The sequence below is a fragment of the Vicia villosa genome, linkage group LG3, assembly GCF_029867415.1.
Source record: "Vicia villosa cultivar HV-30 ecotype Madison, WI linkage group LG3, Vvil1.0, whole genome shotgun sequence".
Classification (NCBI taxonomy): domain Eukaryota; kingdom Viridiplantae; phylum Streptophyta; class Magnoliopsida; order Fabales; family Fabaceae; genus Vicia; species Vicia villosa.
The window spans coordinates 13,301,706-13,323,430 of record NC_081182.1 but is presented as its reverse complement, the minus strand read 5'-3'; positions in this window follow the sequence as shown (position 1 = coordinate 13,323,430).

Genomic DNA, 21,725 nt, shown 5'->3' with positions numbered 1-21,725 from the left:
AATTGCTATGCAAGAAGAACTGAATCAGTTTACAAGGAATGATGTTTGGGATCTTGTTCCTAGACCAGATGGATTCAATATAATTGGTACAAAATGGGTCTTCAGAAACAAGCTCAGTGAGAAAGGTGAAGTGGTAAGAAACAAAGCCAGACTGGTGGCTCAGGGTTATAGTCAGCAAGAAGGAATCGATTATACAGAAACCTTTGCACCAGTGGCCAGGTTAGAATCTATTCGTCTATTAATTTCATTTGCCACTCAACATAACATCACTCTCTATCAGATGGATGTTAAGAGTGCCTTCTTAAATGGTTATATAGATGAAGAAGTTTATGTCCATCAACCTCCTGGTTTTGAAGACTCCATGTCTCCTAATCATGTTTTTAAACTTAAGAAATCATTGTATGGATTGAAACAGGCTCCCAGAGCTTGGTATGAACGCTTAAGTTCTTTCCTTCTGGATAATGGTTTCACTAGAGGAAAAGTGGACACTACTCTCTTTTCTAAAACCTTTGAAAAGGATATTTTAATTTGTCAAATATATGTAGATGATATTATTTTTGGAACATCTAATGCTACACTTGGAAAGGAGTTTGCTAAGTCTATGCAGGCTGAGTTTGAAATGAGCATGATGGGAGAACTCAAGTATTTCCTTGGAATACAAATAAATCAAACATCAGAAGGAACGTATGTTCATCAAACCAAGTATGTGAAGGAACTTCTGAAGAAGTTTAATCTTCTAGACTGCAAAGAAGCCAAAACTCCTATGCATCCAACATGCATCCTAGGTAAGGATGAGGTAAGTAAGAAGGTAGATCAGAAGTTATACAGAGGTATGATTGGATCTCTTCTATATTTGACTGCTTCTAGACCTGACATTCTGTTCAGTGTATGTTTGTGTGCTAGATTCCAATCAGATCCTAGAGAATCTCATTTAACTGCTGTTAAGAGAATTCTAAGGTATCTGAAAGGTACTACTAATGTTGGTTTAGTTTACAGAAAATCTAAAGAATACAACTTAGTAGGATTCTGTGATGCTGATTATGCTGGAGACAGAATTGAAAGAAAAAGTACTTCAGGAAGTTGCCAATTTCTTGGAAGTCATTTGATCTCCTGGTACAGCAAGAAGCAAGCAACTATTGCTCTATCAACAACAGAAGCAGAATATGTCGCTGCTGCTGGCTGTAGTACACAGATGCTCTGGATGAAGAGTCAGTTAGAAGATTATCAGATATTTGAGAGTAACATTCCTATATTCTGTGATAATACTTCTGCTATATGTTTATCTAAGAATCCTATTCTTCATTCAAAAGCTAAACATATTGAGATTAAACATCATTTCATAAGGGACTATGTTCAGAAGGGTGTTATATCTTTAAACTTTGTTGATACAGACCATCAATGGGCTGATATCTTTACAAAACCCCTGGCTGAAGATAGGTTTAAGTTCATTCTGAAGAACATCAGTATGGATTTATGCCCAGAATGAGAAGATGAGAAGTTCTTATGTATGAGTAACTTCTGAAATGAACATGGATTATTTTTTTTATATATCAGAAGTTCTGATTAAAATCTTTTAGAAATTATGATTCGGTTATTACTAACGTTTCATTGTCTAAGTTGATTCAGAACCTCTTGTAAAGCAAAACAGCTGTTACGTTTTATCTCGGGATGGTAAACCTGTCGTTACTATTCGTGGATAAACGTGCGTGCAGTTGAAGGGACGCCGACCATAGGTAACTGTGCTAGTCACCTCATTTGTCTTTATTATCTCTCCTCACGTCACGTAACATTAAATGCTAGTCATCATTCGTTTCATTTTATTTCTTTTTAAATACTCTTCAAAATGGTTTTTGGTTTCCTATCTCTTTGTTTTCCTCTTAAAAGTTTTTTTTTTCTTTTCTCTCTCTCTCTCTCTCGTTTTTCATTTCTTCTCTCAAAACCTAGCGTTCACTCTAAGTCTGTTGAAGCTCCATGACTCAAAGGCGACAGATCTCTGTGCATCTCGGGATGGCTCTTCTAATACCTCTCAAGTCAGATCCTTCTTTGATGTTGTTATCAACTTTCATCCAAAGACAGAAGACTTTCTTGAGTTGTAGGAAGATATGCTCAACTTCTATGTTGAGTTTCTTGACCGAATGTTGTTTTTTTTAATTTTTGTAGTCATTTCCTCTTTGGAAATTCTACTTTGTATTTGCTAGGAATGTTTCTCATCTTGTTAAACATAGGAACCTTTTGTAATATCTTTTGATTATCAATGAAAAGTTTCTTTGTGTTTTACATTCCAGTAAATGTTTTCTTTGGTCGTTTTTATGCATCTGAATCTTTTTAAATATGCTTTTTGATGTTATGACAAAAAGGGGGAGAAGATAAATGATAAATGATTTGATTAAATCTATCAGTTGCTGGGTAAAGGCTCCCACACATTCACTAACAAGAACTGCAAGTTCTATATGGTTTAAGTGTTTTGCAGGTACAGAGAAGTGAAGTGAATCTTCAGAAGCAAACACCAGAAGCAAAACCATAAGAAGCGTTATTCTGTAAAAGGAATAAGCTCTTGGAAACTGAAGCAAGCTGGGTGCTGTCAAGCTTCAGAGATCAGAAGCAAGAAAGAAGAATGAATCAGAAGCACTGATAATAGAATTTGAATATCATTGTCTATCCTGTTCTGACAAAATTCTATTTGCTCTGATACATATAATGTTATGGCTCTGATACATTATTTGCTCTGATACATTATTTCAGCCTATATGGCTCTGATACATATATTGTGTTCAAACATACATTTTATGTTCTAACTCGCTCATGCTGACTTTTGTCGTTTAGTTTTTGTTCTGTAACATTTCAGGATGTAGAGATGCTCTGATGATGCTCTGGTACATTCAACAATGTTCTGATACAAATCTAGCATGAAGTGATGATTGGTAGACATTCAAAGTTCTGAAGCTATCCGAGGGAAGCAGAAATCAGAAGATGTGAATGTCCTAAAAGATCCAGAAATTCAAGTTCTGAAGCTGTCCTGAATGGAAGCAGAAGTCAGAAGCTGTGAATGTTCTGAAGATCAAAGAAATTCAAGTTCTGAAGCTGTCCACGATGGAAGCAGGAATCAGAAGCTGTGAGTGTTCTAAGGATCTAAAGAAATTCAAGTTCTGAAGCTGTCCAATGGAAGCAGAAGTCAGAAGCTATGAATTCTCTGAAGGCAGAAGCTTATATGATCGTCTCTACCGAAATAATCAGGGAAGTCTTTTATTAAAGTTCTTCGAGTATTTATTTCAGGGGGAGATTATTTATCTCAGGGGGAGATTGTTAATCTCAGGGGGAGACATATTCATATGCTTATGCTATAGCTGTGTAATTTATCTTTTGCCGTCTACTCTTTCTGATCGCAAATTCATATCATTTATATATGTTTTTGTCATCATCAAAAAGGGGGAGATTGTTAGAACAAGATTTGTTCTTATCAATTATCTTAGTTTTGATGATAACAATAATATGAATTTTGCTTAAGATAATATGGTACTCTAATCCAATGCAATTTCCCTTTCAGGAAATATATAAAGAGTACGCATAATTCAGCGCTCAGAAGTTGTGTCTCAAATGGTTCAGCATGCAACATCAGAACATGGTCTGGCAAGACATCAGAAGATGGTCGAAGCAGAATCAGAACATGGGTCTATGGAAGCATCAGAAGAACATGAGATCAGAAGCACTGAAGATCAGAAGATGGTATCACGCTCAGAAGCACTTCAAGATCAGAAGATCAGAAGATGCTATGCACCAAGCTGTTTGACTCTGATGATATTCAAACGTTATATTCACAAACATCAGATCAGAAGAAAGTACACGTGGCAGACTACGCTGACTGACAAAAGGAACGTTAAAGCTACTAAAGGCTACGTCAGTAGACACAGCGTGAACAAGGCTCGAGGTAGTTGACAAAAGCGTATAACATTAAATGCGATGCTGTACGGAACACGCAAAGCATTAAATGCATTCAACGGTCATCTTCTCAACGCCTATAAATATGAAGTTCTGATGAGAAGCAAGGTTAACGATTCTGCACCAAAACAACTCATATCAAACTTGCTGAAACGCTGTTCAAATCTAAACTCAGAATCTTCATCTTCATCAAAGCTCACTACATTGCTGTTGTAATATCTTAGTGAGATTAAGCTTAAACTCTAAGAGAAATATCACAGTTTGTGATTATAGCTTTTAAGAAGCATTTGTAAACTCTTGAATAGATTACATTAAGTTGTAAGGAACTAGAGTGATCGTGTGATCAGTATACTCTAGGAAGTCTTGGCAGTTGGCTGAGCAGTTTGTAACTAGAGTGATCAGGTTGATCAGTATACTCTAGAAAAGTCTTAGGAGTGAACTAAGCAGTGTTCCTGGAGTGATCAAGTTGTGATCTGTAGACTCTGGAAGACTTAGTCGTGGACTAAGTGGAAAACCATTGTAATCCGTGCGATTAGTGGATTAAATCCTCAGGTTGAGGTAAATCATCTCTGCGGGGGTGGACTGGAGTAGCTTCGTTAACAGCGAACCAGGATAAAAATAATTGTGCAATTTATTTTTATCGTCCAAGATTTAAAGTCACACTTATTCAATCCCCCCCTTTCTAAGTGTTTTTCTATCCTTCATATTGAAGACACTACTGAAGTCAAAAAAAATAACTCTCACACACAAACCATTACAAAAAAATATCGATTTACTATTCATTCTTTTATTATTTTTGTGCATTGTTCTTAAATATTGTGTATACATCACAGTTGTGATACAGCTTATTAGAAGCACCTTTGTAAACACATAAGATTAAGTTTTGTTGTTATTGTTCCTTGAGAAACCTAGTTGTGGTTTATCTCAAGAAGACTTTGACGGTTGTTATTGTGAAAGTTGTTGCAATCAAGTTTGATTTAGTGGATTAAGTCCTCGTAAGAGAGAGGAAAAGTCACTTTGGCGGGTGGACTAAAGTAGTTTGAGTTCAAACGAACCAGGATAACCAAATGTGTCCTAAATTTTTTATTTTATCAAAAACCGAATCCAACCCCCCTTATTGTGTTTTTTGAACCTTCAGATGAAATCTAGAATTTTTATTGAAGAGAATGAGTTTAGTAATGTAATTTTCTAAAATCCGGAATGATCAATTTATGGGTCATGTAGTGTTATTTCACAAGGTTGCGACCTTGATGAAATACACCCTACTAACAACACTTTTACTAAATGTTGTAATGTTTTACCTACAACAACATTTTTCAAGCATTGGTTATTTGAATTGTGCAACACTTCATGAAGCATTGCCTATTTCTGAATTCAAAAATCAAACTTCAGCAATGACCGTGAAAAATAGGAGCAACAAATCGGTCGAATGTTGCCGGAGGGCCACCATATAACACTGAGAGTAGCTCGATTTCTCCGATGTGTCGTGTGTACGTGCTCAAGTGTCACCTACAAGCAATCACAAACGCCTCTACGCCCACACTCTCGGACTTGGTGGAAACACCGGCGAGGGGGTTATTGAGGTGACATATGACATAAGACTTAGGACCACCACACTTGTCCATGTGGAACTTTATTCTCTTTACCTCTTTTGCTAGGTTAATGAATGTAACTCTTTATAAGGGCTTTTAAACGGAGTGATACTTTTTATGTGAGACTATTTTTCATGTATTTAATACTGATTTCCTCACTTGCATATTTTCTTATCATTTTGTAACATATCAAAGAGAATTATTGCTATTAATTACAACATTATCATTTGGCGGGAAAGAAAACCATTTTCATGATGAGTTCATCATCATAAATTTAAAGTTATTTACCATGTATATTGTTGAAGCGGTAACGCGGCAAGCAAAAAGTAATAGGTATTATTTATTACCGGGTGATATAGGTTATATCGTATCGTAGTCCACAGAGATTGGTTGAGAAGAACTGCCGTTCGACTATCTCGCGTTCTAAGTTTCATGATTGGGTGCGGAAAGGTAAATGCGGGAAGAGTAAATAAAAGCAGATAAACAATCTCAATAGTCTAAGAGAAATAGTTATGGAATTGCATTTCGTTCTACCCGTCGAATACTTAAATCTGAAGATCTGTCGCTCGACACTCACAATACGCATCAACATCACCGGGCATCACTCGAGATGCCACATCGGTGTCCATGTCTGCAACACCGACGAAAGCTCAACCGTACTATTCACATCAGCGATTTCTCCACCGACACAAACAACACGAAGGCATTAGACTCGATACCCAATACGATTGTTAGTCCTAAATCCATGTCTGCAACTCAGAAACTAACAGTTATCATTCCTAATCAAGATCTATGGTGTCTATGTCTGCAACAACACAAATCCAGAGCATTTAAGCAAAAAGATCAAGAACAACAACAATGATGATTTGTAAAGCGAATATATAAACGATCCCAAGATCCACAAATATACATACAATAAGAGTAGAAACATACATACAACACCCACCATTGGAATGAAACAAAGGGAAGAGAGAAGATGAACCGGAAAGATCTCACCGGTACAATGAAATCGAGACAGATCCATGATCAATCCACATGACGTCGCATCCAATGGTGTTTCCTAAACCTCTAAACTATCAAAAATGGATCAGAGCTCTTCCATGGGGGAAAGAGGTGATAAAAAACCCTAAAAAAGTGTTTTTACAACATATATACAAGTCTGAAAGTCGCAGACCGCGCTAAGCGCGCCCAGCGCGCTAAGCGGGCTATTTTTTATTGTTCTGAAACCGCCAGACCGCGCTTAGCGCCAAAAACCCGCGCTAAGCGCCCAACTCTCTGCCAAACGGGTCAAAAATGCTTCCAGACCCCGCTTAGCGCGCTCAACAGAACAGCAAATCTTATTTTGGTCATATCTTGAGAACCGTAACTCCGATTTGCGCCCGGTTCGAAGCGTTGGAAAGCTTATTCCATGCTCTATCTAACCATGAATAAATTGCAACCAAATTGATGAATTTGATCATCCTTATTTTGAGCCTTGTCCGCCGATGAATTGGTAAAATCGCGTGCTCGCCGCCGTGTCTTCGACACTTTATTCCTCAAAGCTTCGAACACGCATAAATACCTACAAAAAGACAACAGAACTATTAAACGGTATATATTTACACGAAAACATAACAAAACACAAACGATACAAATATACACAAAAACGGGGAATTATTCAAACGGTATTAACAAAAAGTATCGATAAGTGCCACTATTTACAAACACAAAATAACTACATTTTGGCACTTAACAACTCTCCCCAACTTGAATTTGTTTGTCCCCAAACAAGGCCAAACACTCAAAGAATCAAAAGCGATATTCAAGCAATTACGCAACAACAAGTTTTGAAAACCGGACAAGTGTATGACTCAAATGCAAAACGGTACACACAAAGTAAATACTTACCACTTAAACTAGGACGATTACATAAACACGAAACAAACACAAATTACAAATAATATACCAAACATTCTAAAACAATACAAGTTCACAAATGAATCGCACCTAGCAAAATGAAATCATCGGTAGATGACAAACACACAAAATGAGGTAATTTCACTCACCCACAATCTTGCAAACAAAAGATTAAATTATGCAGTCATCCCAAATCATATTGAAACTACAAAGGCAAGAATCACAAGGACTTTCAAGGATGTAATGTGGCTTGGTTAACAAACAAGTGATAATTCCTAAAGCTAATCGAAACAAAAACTTGACTAAACCTAAGGGAGTAATTACTTCCACAAAGTTTCAAACAATGGAATTTCAATCCAACTTTCTTCTTCATCACAAGTTTCACACCAAAACACAACTTAATAGCACAATTATTGCATACTCTCTTTTCTTTTTGTTTTTCAAACTTTTTCTCTTTTTTCTTTCTTTTTCTTTTCTTTCTTTTCACATTTTTTTTTCTTTTTTTTTTCTTTTCACAACCTCACACCAACCACAATATAAGCAAGCAAACATCCTCTCCCCAACTGGAATTCAACCACAATATAAAGTGAATACTCCCTACTTTCTAAGGCAAGGTAAAAATTCAAACTATAAATCATAGTTGAGGGTTCAAGAAACAAAGAATCAACATCCAAACACAATTGAAAACCAAACACTCATAGACAAGCATTAAGCAAAAACAATATGGATATTGATAAAAAGGCTCAAAGGGGGTTACTAATGCTCACACACTCACAAGGTGAATTGATATTTGGCTATGGTAGTTGTGCTCAAAATGAAACAAAAATGCCTTGATCACTTTCTTACATTTATACAATCAATACAAACAAAAGATTTAATATAATAAAATCCAGTTAAAACATGTGAGATTTTGGATCGAACTCTAGTATGGCCGAAGGGTAGCTTCTTGGTTCGACAGGGTTAAGCATGAAGTCGAAGGTTGTTCACATGCTTGTGTCGAAGATGCTAGGTTGTTAGCATGTTAAATTAGGTTTTAGTGTTTAAACCCTAATTTGTTAAGTTAGCTTGTTTATTAAGTTGACTTGTGTAATGGGCCTTGTGGAAAAAGCCCATTAGTTAGTATGTTAGGTTTTATTATAAATAGCATACTAGTCTCTCATCATTGCTAAGCTGCAAATCCTAATTTAGGGTGAGAGAGGTTATTTGTTATTCTTGTAAACTTGTAATCTTGTTCTAAGAGAAAGTGAAAGAATAGCAGTTATAACCAATTATTGTGTTCTTCTTCTCCCCTATAATTCCCTATTATACTTTGTTATTGGTATCGTTTTTCACAACAAATTGGTGCGGTGAGCGTGGAGAAGATGCCGTCAACAAAGTATGAGATTGAAAAATTCACCGGAGTGAATGATTTCGGTCTGTGGCGCTTGAAGATGAAAGCCCTACTGGTTCAGCAGGGTTGTTTGGAAGCGTTGAAGGGAGAGGCAGCCATGAATGCTGCATTAACGGCAGCGGAGAAGACAACTATGATCGAGAAAGCACACAGCGCAATTTTGTTGAGCCTTGGTGATAAGGTTCTCCGACAGGTATCAAAGGAGACGACGGCATCAGGGTTATGGGTGAAACTTGAAAGTTTGTATATGACCAAATCGCTGGTAAATCGACTCTACCTGAAGCAAGCTTTGTATTCATTCAAGATGATTGAAGACAAAGTATTGGCTGAGCAGTTGGATATGTTCAGCAAGCTGATTCTTGATCTTGAAAATATTGATGTGAAGATCGATGATGAAGATCAAGCGCTGTTACTATTGTGTTCTTTGCCTAGATCACATGCTCACTTCAAAGAAACTCTCTTGTATGGAAGGGAGTCCCTGACGTTTGAAGAAGTTCAATCAGCCTTGTACTCTAAGGACTTGAATGAACGAAAGGAGCATAAACCTTCGACTGTTGGCGACGGTTTGGCCGTTAAAGGAAAACTCTTACGAAAGGATGGTAAGTTCGACAAGAAGAAAGGCAAAAGCCAGTCGAAGTCTTACAGTGGCGAAGCATCTGGCATTCGATGCTACCATTGTAAAAAGGAGGGTCACACAAGAAAGGTGTGCCCTGAACGCCTGAAATATCATGAAGGTAAGGATAATGGCAACGCTGCCATTGTTCAAGATGATTTCGAATCATCTGATGTTCTTGTGGTTTCAAGCAGTGACTCTAAGAGAGAGTGGATTATGGATTCAGGTTGCACTTGGCACATGACTCCAAACAAAGACTTGTTCGAGGAATTATGTGATCAAGATGGTGGATCAGTATTGCTGGGAAACAACAAGGCTTGCAAGATTGCAGGTATTGGATCTGTTAGATTCAAGCTCCATGATGAGTCAATAAGGTTGTTGACTGAAGTCAGGTATGTTCCTGATTTGAAGAGAAATCTGCTTTCTCTTGGTGAATTCGACAAGAAAGGATATGTTTTCCAAGGAGAGAAAAGTATCCTAAGAGTCATGAAGGGTTCGAAGGAAGTCTTGAGAGGCGTGAAGAAACAAGGCTTGTATACCCTTGAGGCTGAAGTTGTAAGTGGTTCGACAAATGTTGCATCCACGAAACCTTTGTCGAAAACAGAAATCTGGCACATGAGATTGGGCCATGTCAGTGAAAGGGGTCTGGTCGAATTAGGGAAACAAAATCTGCTTGGTGGAGACAAAATCGAAAAGCTGAAGTTTTGTGAACCCTGTGTACTTGGAAAATCTTGCAGAGTGAAGTTCAACAAAGGCAAACAAAGAACACATGGATCCCTTGATTACATCCATGCTGATCTTTGGGGGCCTGCAAGGTGTCCATCACATTCAGGAGCAAGGTATTTTCTATCCATAGTAGATGATTATTCCAGAAAATTATGGGTATTCATTCAGAAGACTAAGGATGAAACTTTTGAGAATTTCAAAAGTTGGAAGACTCTGGTTGAAAATCAGACTGGCAGAAAGGTCAAGAGGTTGAGAACCGACAATGGCCTTGAATTTTGCAATGAGGCATTCGACAGTTTTTGTGCTGCCTCTGGTATTGCAAGGCATAGAACTACTGCAGGTACTCCACAGCAAAATGGTTTGGCTGAAAGGTTTAATCGAACTATTTTGGAGAGAGTCAGATGCATGTTGACTAGTGCGGGGTTAACAAAGGTGTTCTGGGCTGAGGCTGTTTCGACAGCAACATATCTGATAAACAGATGTCCTTCGACAGCGTTAGATATGAAGACACCTGAAGAAGTTTGGTCGGGACATCCACCAGATCTCGACAAACTGAGAGTATTTGGCTGCGTAGCCTATGCTCACATTAGGCAAGACAAGGTCGAACCTAGAGCTCTGAAATGCATGTTCATGGGATACCCTGAAGGAGTCAAAGCTTATAGGCTATGGTGCCTAGAGCCAGGTCACAAGAGGTGTATCACCAGTCGAGATGTAGTTTTCAATGAAGCTGAAATGGCTTTTAAGAAAACTGATGATGATGATCGAAGTGCAGAAGAGCTGGAACAGGTAGAGATTCCTGTTGAGGTGGAGCATGTTGATGCTGAATTGCATATCCCAGATGAAGTCGAAGAAGAAGCAGAAGATGCTGAAGTTGAGGAAACTGACGATGACTACCTATTGTCGAGAGATAGATCGAGAAGAGTCATCAAGCCACCTCAGAGACTTGGATATGCAGATCTTATAGCTTATGCCTTAATCTCTGCAAGTGAGGTTCTAGACGAAGAACCTAGAGACTATAAGGAAGTTATGAGGAGTCGAAATAAGACTGAATGGCTGAAGGCCATGGATGATGAGATGAAATCTCTTCATGATAATCATACTTGGGAACTGATCAAGAAACCTGTCAGGGCAAGGTTAGTCAGCTGTAAATGGATTTTCAAAGTTAAGGAAGGAATTGAAGGAGTGACGTCGAAAAGATACAAGGCAAGGTTAGTTGCAAGGGGTTTCACTCAGAAAGAAGGTGTCGACTTCAATGATGTGTTTTCTCCTGTTGTGAAACATAGGTCCATTCGAATGCTGCTTGCCATGGTGGCACAGTTCGATCTTGAACTGGAACAGATGGATGTGAAAACTGCGTTCTTGTATGGTGATCTAGATGAAACGATCCTGATGAGGCAACCTGAAGGGTATGTCGAAAAGGGGAAGGATGATTATGTGTGTAAGTTAAAGAGATCCTTGTATGGGCTGAAACAATCTCCTCGACAGTGGAATAGGAGATTCGACAAGTTCATGGCACGCATAAGTTTCATTAGAAGTCAGTTCGACCACTGTGTTTACTTCAGATTTCGACCTGGTAATTCATTTGTTATTTTGTTGCTTTATGTGGATGATATTCTCATAGCAAGCAACAATGTCGAAGATGTGATGAGGGTGAAGGCTGAACTCAATAAGGAGTTTGATATGAAGGATCTGGGAGCTGCTTCCAGGATTCTTGGAATTGACATTCGAAGAGATAGAAAGAAGTCGAAGTTATGCCTATCTCAAGAGGCATATCTACGGAAGATTCTTGAAAAGTTTGGTATGTCGAATTCGAAGCCAGTTGTGACTCCAACAAACCCTCAATTCAAGCTGAGTATTGATCAGTGTCCCAGTACTGATGTGGAAAGAGCCTATATGAATAGCATCCCATATGCTAATATAGTTGGTTCTTTGATGTATGCTATGGTTTGTACTAGACCCGACATAGCATACGCAGTAAGTCTTGTAAGCAGGTACATGGCGAATCCTGGAAAGGCTCACTGGCAAGCATTGAAGTGGATTTTAAGGTACATAAATGGGTCTCTGAATAGAGTCCTAATTTATGGTGGAGCCTTGGGTGAAGATGGTAAAGCAGTAATCGAAGGATATGTCGACTCTGATTATGCAGGTTGTATGGATTCCAGGAAATCTATTTCTGGATATGTTTTCACTATGTTTGGCACAGCAATTAGTTGGAAAGCAACACTTCAGAAGGTTGTTGCTCTATCAACCACTGAAGCGGAGTACATTGCATTAACTGAAGCTGTGAAAGAAGCATTGTGGCTTGAAGGTTTTGCGAAGGAGCTGAAACTTCAAGGTCGAGGTATCACTGTTAAATGTGATAGTCAAAGTGCAATACACCTGTCGAAGAATTCAGCCTATCATGAGCGAACTAAGCACATTGATGTGAGGCTGCATTTCGTCAGAGGAGTAATCGAGCGTGGAGAAGTCCAAGTGCTGAAGGTTTCGACTGAAGACAATGCTGCTGATATGATCACCAAGACATTGTCGAGTTGCAAGTTTTTCCACTGTATGCAGTTGATAAAGCTGCATGAAGAAAGCTAGTTTGTTCCCTTGATGTTGTAGAGTTAGATCCAAGGTGGAGATTTGTGAGATTTTGGATCGAACTCTAGTATGGCCGAAGGGTAGCTTCTTGGTTCGACAGGGTTAAGCATGAAGTCGAAGGTTGTTCACATGCTTGTGTCGAAGATGCTAGGTTGTTAGCATGTTAAATTAGGTTTTAGTGTTTAAACCCTAATTTGTTAAGTTAGCTTGTTTATTAAGTTGACTTGTGTAATGGGCCTTGTGGAAAAAGCCCATTAGTTAGTATGTTAGGTTTTATTATAAATAGCATACTAGTCTCTCATCATTGCTAAGCTGCAAATCCTAATTTAGGGTGAGAGAGGTTATTTGTTATTCTTGTAAACTTGTAATCTTGTTCTAAGAGAAAGTGAAAGAATAGCAGTTATAACCAATTCTTGTGTTCCTCTTCTTCCTTGTCCTTTATTCTTCTCTTGCATTATACTTTGTTCTTGGCATTGAATTCACAACAAAACAAGAGTTGTGGTCTCCAGCATATGTAAATAATGGAAAGCTACCTCACAAAAAAGGTGGGAACTAAAGTGATTCACAAATGAACAAGTATACAAAAGAATGAATGGCATAAAAGTTGTAAAAAGCCTAAGTATCATGAATATGCTAAAGTCTAGAAAGCGGTAAACACATACCTTGAACGTGTACAAAACTTTAACAAAATCATTACCATACACTCGCAAGTCGAAACGATCAAACTTGGAAAATCACCTCAAATTCCTCAAGCTACTCAAAACAAGCTCAAAGACAAACACACAACTATTAATATACACAAACTAAAAAACCAGATGAAATTGTCTAAATTAAACATAAACTAAAAAGAATAAACATGCTTGTTTTACGTCGTAAGCTCGACGCCTGTTATTTAAGAACGTTCCTCCAAGTCACTTCCACCCGGTTATTCCTAACCACACACAAGCAAACGTGAAAGGAACCAAACAATGATATAACAAATTTACAAATATAGAAAACGTGTGCAAGTATAGTAAACATATACAAGTATCAATATAAACAAGTGAGAATATACAATATGTGCGATATATACAAAACTCAACACTAAAGAAACTATCGCAATGCGAATTCAATAAAAACACCAATCCCCGGCAACGGCGCCATTTTGTTGAAGCGGTAACGCGGCAAGCAAAAAGTAATAGGTATTATTTATTACCGGGTGATATAGGTTATATCGTATCGTAGTCCACAGAGATTGGTTGAGAAGAACTGCCGTTCGACTATCTCGCGTTCTAAGTTTCATGATTGGGTGCGGAAAGGTAAATGCGGGAAGAGTAAATAAAAGCAGATAAACAATCTCAATAGTCTAAGAGAAATAGTTATGGAATTGCATTTCGTTCTACCCGTCGAATACTTAAATCTGAAGATCTGTCGCTCGACACTCACAATACGCATCAACATCACCGGGCATCACTCGAGATGCCACATCGGTGTCCATGTCTGCAACACCGACGAAAGCTCAACCGTACTATTCACATCAGCGATTTCTCCACCGACACAAACAACACGAAGGCATTAGACTCGATACCCAATACGATTGTTAGTCCTAAATCCATGTCTGCAACTCAGAAACTAACAGTTATCATTCCTAATCAAGATCTATGGTGTCTATGTCTGCAACAACACAAATCCAGAGCATTTAAGCAAAAAGATCAAGAACAACAACAATGATGATTTGTAAAGCGAATATATAAACGATCCCAAGATCCACAAATATACATACAATAAGAGTAGAAACATACATACAACACCCACCATTGGAATGAAACAAAGGGAAGAGAGAAGATGAACCGGAAAGATCTCACCGGTACAATGAAATCGAGACAGATCCATGATCAATCCACATGACGTCGCATCCAATGGTGTTTCCTAAACCTCTAAACTATCAAAAATGGATCAGAGCTCTTCCATGGGGGAAAGAGGTGATAAAAAACCCTAAAAAAGTGTTTTTACAACATATATACAAGTCTGAAAGTCGCATACCGCGCTAAGCGCGCCCAGCGCGCTAAGCGGGCTATTTTTTATTGTTCTGAAACCGCCAGACCGCGCTTAGCGCCAAAAACCCGCGCTAAGCGCCCAACTCTCTGCCAAACGGGTCAAAAATGCTTCCAGACCCCGCTTAGCACGGTCAACCCCGCTTAGCGCGCTCAACAGAACAGCAAATCTTATTTTGGTCATATCTTGAGAACCGTAACTCCGATTTGCGCCCGGTTCGAAGCGTTGGAAAGCTTATTCCATGCTCTATCTAACCATGAATAAATTGCAACCAAATTGATGAATTTGATCATCCTTATTTTGAGCCTTGTCCGCCGATGAATTGGTAAAATCGCGTGCTCGCCGCCGTGTCTTCGACACTTTATTCCTCAAAGCTTCGAACACGCATAAATACCTACAAAAAGACAACAAAACTATTAAACGGTATATATTTACACGAAAACATAACAAAACACAAACGATACAAATATACACAAAAACGGGGAATTATTCAAACGGTATTAACAAAAAGTATCGATAAGTGCCACTATTTACAAACACAAAATAACTACATTTTGGCACTTAACATATATTAAATTAAAGTCAATTAGTAACAAGTTTAAGTTAATGAGTGAATCTATTCGACTTTATACTAAATAATAATTCTTACATGTTTTTTTTAAGTGGAAAAAGAAAAAAAAAAGAAGAAAAATTATCTAGAAAATAAAGTTCCACTAGCATCAGCAAGCAGGAGAGAATGGATTTCAACAAGGGGTTATGAAGAAGACTTATATGTCGCATGATTACCAACCTTTTGCTTTGCTAGATAGTCAGCACATGTATTATCCTCCATAAGAGTATGGACTAGCCGAACTCGTCAGTCCCAAGAGAGACTCTCTTTAATATTGTAAAGAATCGCAACATAGTGATGCCATATATTAACAGATTCTGAGACAATCTTAATAGCATAGTTTGAGTCAGAATAACACATCAGGTATTATATGCCAAACTCCCAAGCCATACACAAACCATGATAGAGCACCATCAACTCAGCATGAAGGATGTTGCAATATCCAATATTACCCACTTAATCATGAATCCAAGAACCATTAGCATTTTGGATCAATCCACCAAAACTTGAGACATTGGGATTAGCGAGGTTACTGCCATCAACATTCGAAATCATATCACTACCTTTATATGCATTCCACGTAATCACTCTCGTGGAAGGAGACGGTTTATGTTTGAGAAAAAATTTACCTAACATATTTACATAATTAACTGTAAGAGATTTCAAAGTATAGGAAGGAAGATATCACTTTATTCGCAAGACACAATTTAATTTTTAGTGTGCCACAACCACTAATAAGTCTTACGGAGATGTAATTTTAATATTTAATAATTAAGATATTAATTTTTAGAGTGGTGAAAAAAATAAAATTTATTTTGTGTTACTTTTCATAAAGAAAATAACATTCTTTTAAATAAAGAAATCACTTTTTCTTTAAGAGAAACTGGTCTAAATAGTTTTTTTTTCTAAATTTGTTAACACAATTTTGCTTTTTTTTTTTAACTATAGAAAACTTTCTAAGTGAATAATATTTTTAAAGACAATCAGGCTTAATATCTAAAAAAAAATTAAGAAACATAATTTATTTTTATACTATCATTATTTTTTTAAATAAGAAATTACTTTCTTACCCTTGATTAATAAATAATTTAGAGATGGTGATATTTTAAATAATTTAATAAATTTTTTTTTTTTTAAATTTATAAAAAAATCCCAAATTGATTATTTTAAAAGTGTGACGACAGATTTCACTCACTTAAAAATGCTAAAATATGTGAAATTATATATATGAGGAGGGTTATATTTACTCCAGGAGTAAATTATTATAACTTACTCCAAATCTAAACCATTGATTCTTTTCAATCTAATCGTTAAAAATAATAAGTAATAGTTTTCTCTCTCCACATTTAATTACTTATTATTTTTAACCACTAGATTGAAAAGAATCAATGGTCTAGATTTAGAGTTAGTTATAATAACTTACTCCTGGAGTATATATATATATATATATATATATATATATATATGATTTTCTTTTTTTAACAAAAATATAATAAAAAGTATCACATCTCTCCCTTTGAATAAATTTAATTTAACTTTTGCGCTTAGGTACAATCACAAGAGATAAAGCCTTTATGCACATGTTTTAATACTTGTTAAATTAAAATAAACATTTATTATTTCGGCCAAATATAAATTAGGGATATTGACAATGCGGTTTGGATCAATTTTAATGTAAAAATTTAAAGATAAATTTATTTACGGATAAATTCAATTTAAATAATAAATTAAAAATTATAATTCTGCGTAATTTTAAGAGATTTAATTTAAATCAATTTTTATATCCAAATTAAAAAAATATTTTTTATTAAGATTATACAAATACTAATACATAATAGGTATATATAACGTATACAATAAAAATTAATATTACAAAATAAATTAATATTTCAAAATGAGAGCTTATGATTGAAATGAATAAAATAATAAAAATAAATAAGTAAAATCAAACTAATAAAAAATTATTATCAATGAATAAAAACAACAATTATATATATATATATATATATATATATATATATATATATATATATATATATATATATATATATATATATATATATATATATATATATATATATATATATATATATATATATATATATATATATATATAGTTTGGTTTGGATAAGTTTAAAAAATCAATTCAATCTGGACTGAATGATTTTTTTTATTATAAAATGACATTTAAACACATTCAATAATATTATATTTTTTTATGGTTTTTGGTTTTTTGAATCACTTTGTAAATTTTATTTGGATCAATTTATATTTGAACACTCATAGTACAAATGGTTGATAATTCATAAAATAAATATATTAAATATTCGATGAAAAACAAACATTTTTCATGATATTAACAATTTATATCTTTTTTTGAATAAACTAATATATTTATTAACTAAATCAAATTAATTTATATATGTAATAATTGATTTGTTTGAGATTGTGAATTGTAATAATGGCCAAAAGGAGTAAATAAATATAATGCAAAAAAGAAATGAGAATGGTTTAAGAATAAGTGAACGAATTCTATGGTCGGTGTAAAATATATAAAAAGTAAAGAATAAACTACGTCTTTTAGTCAACGTAATTTATCGCGCCGCTGTTTTTCATTTCAAAAGCTTTTCCTTTTTTATGACATTGCAACTTCACTTCTAAACACAAGCACCAATACCACCATAGAAAACAACCAAATCTATGGTCGCTATAAATATATAAAAAGTACATAATAAACCAGGTCTTTTAGTCAATGTAATTTATTGCGCCGCTGTTTTTCATTTCAAAAGCTTTGCCTATTTATGACACTGCAACTTCACTTCTGAACACAAGCACCAATACCACCATAGAAAACAACCATCTAACATCATCCTTCATTTCCATTCATTACAACATGTCTGGTGGAAACAAAACTCACATCATTGAGATCGGTGTTGGAGTCGATTTGCCAGAAGCTCTCTTTGAATTAGCCCGACGTCGAGAGATATCCATTTGTGTCCTTAATGGAAGAGGAGTGATTGAGAAAGTCACGCTTCGTCAACCCACCGGGAGTATCGTAACCCTTCAAGGAAGTTTCAGTATACTCTCGATGGCAGGGACAATTATCCCATCATCAACGCTGGAGAATGCAGGAGAACTAGAAGTTTGTTTATCAAGCACTTCATATGAGGTGATTGGAGGGACTGTGGTGTCCCCAATGGTGGCCTCACATCCATTGGTATTGACTGTTGTCTCACATCCATTTTAAAATCTTTTTTCTTGGATCTAGCTAGAGAGTCAAAATTCACATATAGCTAGAGTCAATAAATTTTCTATATCAATATATGTCTCGTTGTTTTATGTTTATTATTTTTCCTATGTTTATCAATGAATTTAAATTCATATAAAAGTATAATAATTATAGATGATGTCTAATAACATTAAGTTAAATGTCATAATTTTTCTAGTGCATAAATTATGTTTGTGTAAGATCTGCGATTGACCAAAAAACATAGACTATGTAGAGTAAACGTTTAATTAGTCTATGAAATAAGCCAGTTGGTCTATTGATTTCAAAATAGAGCAGTTGAGATTAGATTTAGGTTACTCAAAATATTTATACTAATTAAAACAACTCAAAAGAGAGGACAATATCGATGTAGGAAACCTAATAGTGTGTTTGGATGAATGATTTTAATGAAATAAAGTATTTTTTTTTAAGAAAATTAAAATGATTTTTCCAAAATTCATTGTTTGGATTTTTTCTTTTTGAAAATTTGTTAAACATATGGAAATCTACAAAGTATCTTATCAAAGTTAAATTTTAAAAAATTTAAACAACATGTTAAAGTAGGGGTGTACGCGAGTTACGTTGGACCGGGTTTGGCCTAATCCATTATCAAATCCGTTCAGACTTTAATGAGTTGTGTTCATTATCCAACCTGAAATTTCACAGTCAAAATCGAACCAAATCGTCATGAGTTAAGTTGTGTTTCAAAAAAAAAATTATAATTTTTTTCAATTAAAAAAATTGTAACAAAATTCAATACAATTTCGCAAATTTCTACCATTCAAATTGGATTAAATCACATCATATAATATCTGTAAAATTAATCAATATGCCATAAAAGTAAAAAAATTCCACAAACCATGTAATTTCCATAAAATATGTTAGTTGAAAATGACACAAAAAGAAAATAAGAAACAACACTTAGTCTTAAAATTATTAAACTCATTGATCTAGCAGTAGTATTAGTGATGAACAAAAAATTGACTAAATTGTGGTTTGTAGTGATATATTAATTTTATATTTTTATTTAAAATAAAATAAAAAACACTAATGTCACATCAGTGGGTCCACAGATTGAGAAACTAAAATATGATATTTGAACCAAAATTATATAGATTGTAGCAAATTGGGTTGGATCTACCCATAAATAAACGGGTCCAAAAAACTTATAGTTGATTCACTTTAGGTCAACTAGTTGGGGAGTGGCCCGCACCCATAAACACTCCTACCTTAAACTAAAGAATTTGAAATTCTTCTTTCACTCCATACAAATGTAAATGTAAATGTGAAATCAGTTATTATCAATCTTACAAATATTGTAAGTTGGTCCCTATAATTTAAATTTTTTGTAAATTGACTCTCAAAAGTTTCAAAAACTACAAATTAGTCCTTAATAAATTTTAAAGTTTACAAAAACAATCTTTTAAATTTAAAATTTTATAAATTAATCCTTATTTTTCAAATTATAAATTTAGCTCAAAATTTTTAAATTTCATAAAAAAAATTAACAATAATTAATTTTATTACTCTATTCAAATAAAAGAATTAAATAATTTAAGTTGGCCGCCAATGAAACTTTGAGAAAACGATAATGAAAAATAACCAATAGTGTTTTGATACATAAGTCTTTAGTGTTATATCTTAATTATCACTATCTCTGACTGGTTGTAAATATTTCTTATTGTTATTATTTTATTTTATTTTTGATAAAATAGAGGGCCTAGGCCAAAACACATAGGAACTACAAAGAGAAAACACGCGGAGTAGGAACCTCCACCAAGTCACTAATAAACAAAGAAACTAAATCTTCCAGACATTCTTCAAGAACTTGAGAACCATGATCATGTTGAAAGCTTTGTTTGACCAACGCGTCGGCGCATCTGTTGGCTTCTCAAAAAACGTGAACGAAATTGATCAATGTGTCACTTGTTGATAGCCTTCGAATTTGGTTTACTAACCTCGTTGTTGCACTAATAAAGACCTTCTTGTCATTGATTTTGTCAATCACCATCTTGCTGTCAGATTGAATTTCTATTCTAGTGAACCCTTTGTTAATAGCTAATTTAGCACCTTTCAGGATCCCCCAAACTCCAGCTACTTCGATATTGCATGAGCCTACATATTTGAAGAAGTCTTTGCACCATTCCCCGTTGTGATTTCTTATAAGTCCTCCACATGCTGCCTTGGAAGACTTACTAACAACTCCGTCCACGTTCACGCAAGTCCATCCCTGTAGAGGCGGTTTTCAATTGATATACTTCACCTCCTGCTGCATCAAAGCAATTGTTCGGTTGAGTTCATAACTCACTGAATACTCCTGGACCCTATTGTCAATCAGAAAAGGAAGGTTGTTGGGCATTACAAAGCTTTCATCGTGAATCCTTTTGTTATTAACTTTAAACACTTCTATAAAAAATTGTGTTATATTTTCTCCCTAGTAACTAGTAAAATACTCGTGCCTACGTAAGAGTAATGATCTAATATGCGTATTTGAATCACCAATACACTATTTCTAATAACATCGACAAAGTTTATGTCTTAGATCTTTCAAAATCAAAAATATATTTATAAAAATAATATTTGAATCAATGCACTTTTTTGTTTATAAAAATTATTTTTATTTTGATGTTTTTTTAATAATTGAGAATGAATAAAACAAAAACTATATTTTGAACATATTTTCAACAAAATATCATCTACTATTATCTTTAACAAAATAATATATATTTTATAATATTACTAATATCAAGTGTATACTATAGGCACATTGCAATATTTTGATAGCAATTATAGCTGATCCAGTAGGTGGTATGTTCAGAAAAAGCAATATCTTTTACACTATAAAAAAATCTATTTGTTAAACTAAACTCTTAACATGATTTAAACATGGTTTGTAACTTTATAGTCTGGTTTAAATAAATGTACTTACTGGTTTAAATAAATTACACTAGTAACTTTATAACTCTACACATGACTCTAAACATGTCTACACATAGTTATTAGACCCAAACAATAAAGATTTTCACTATAAGAGAAAAATGTACTTGCTGGTTTAAATCAATTACACCAGTACTAAG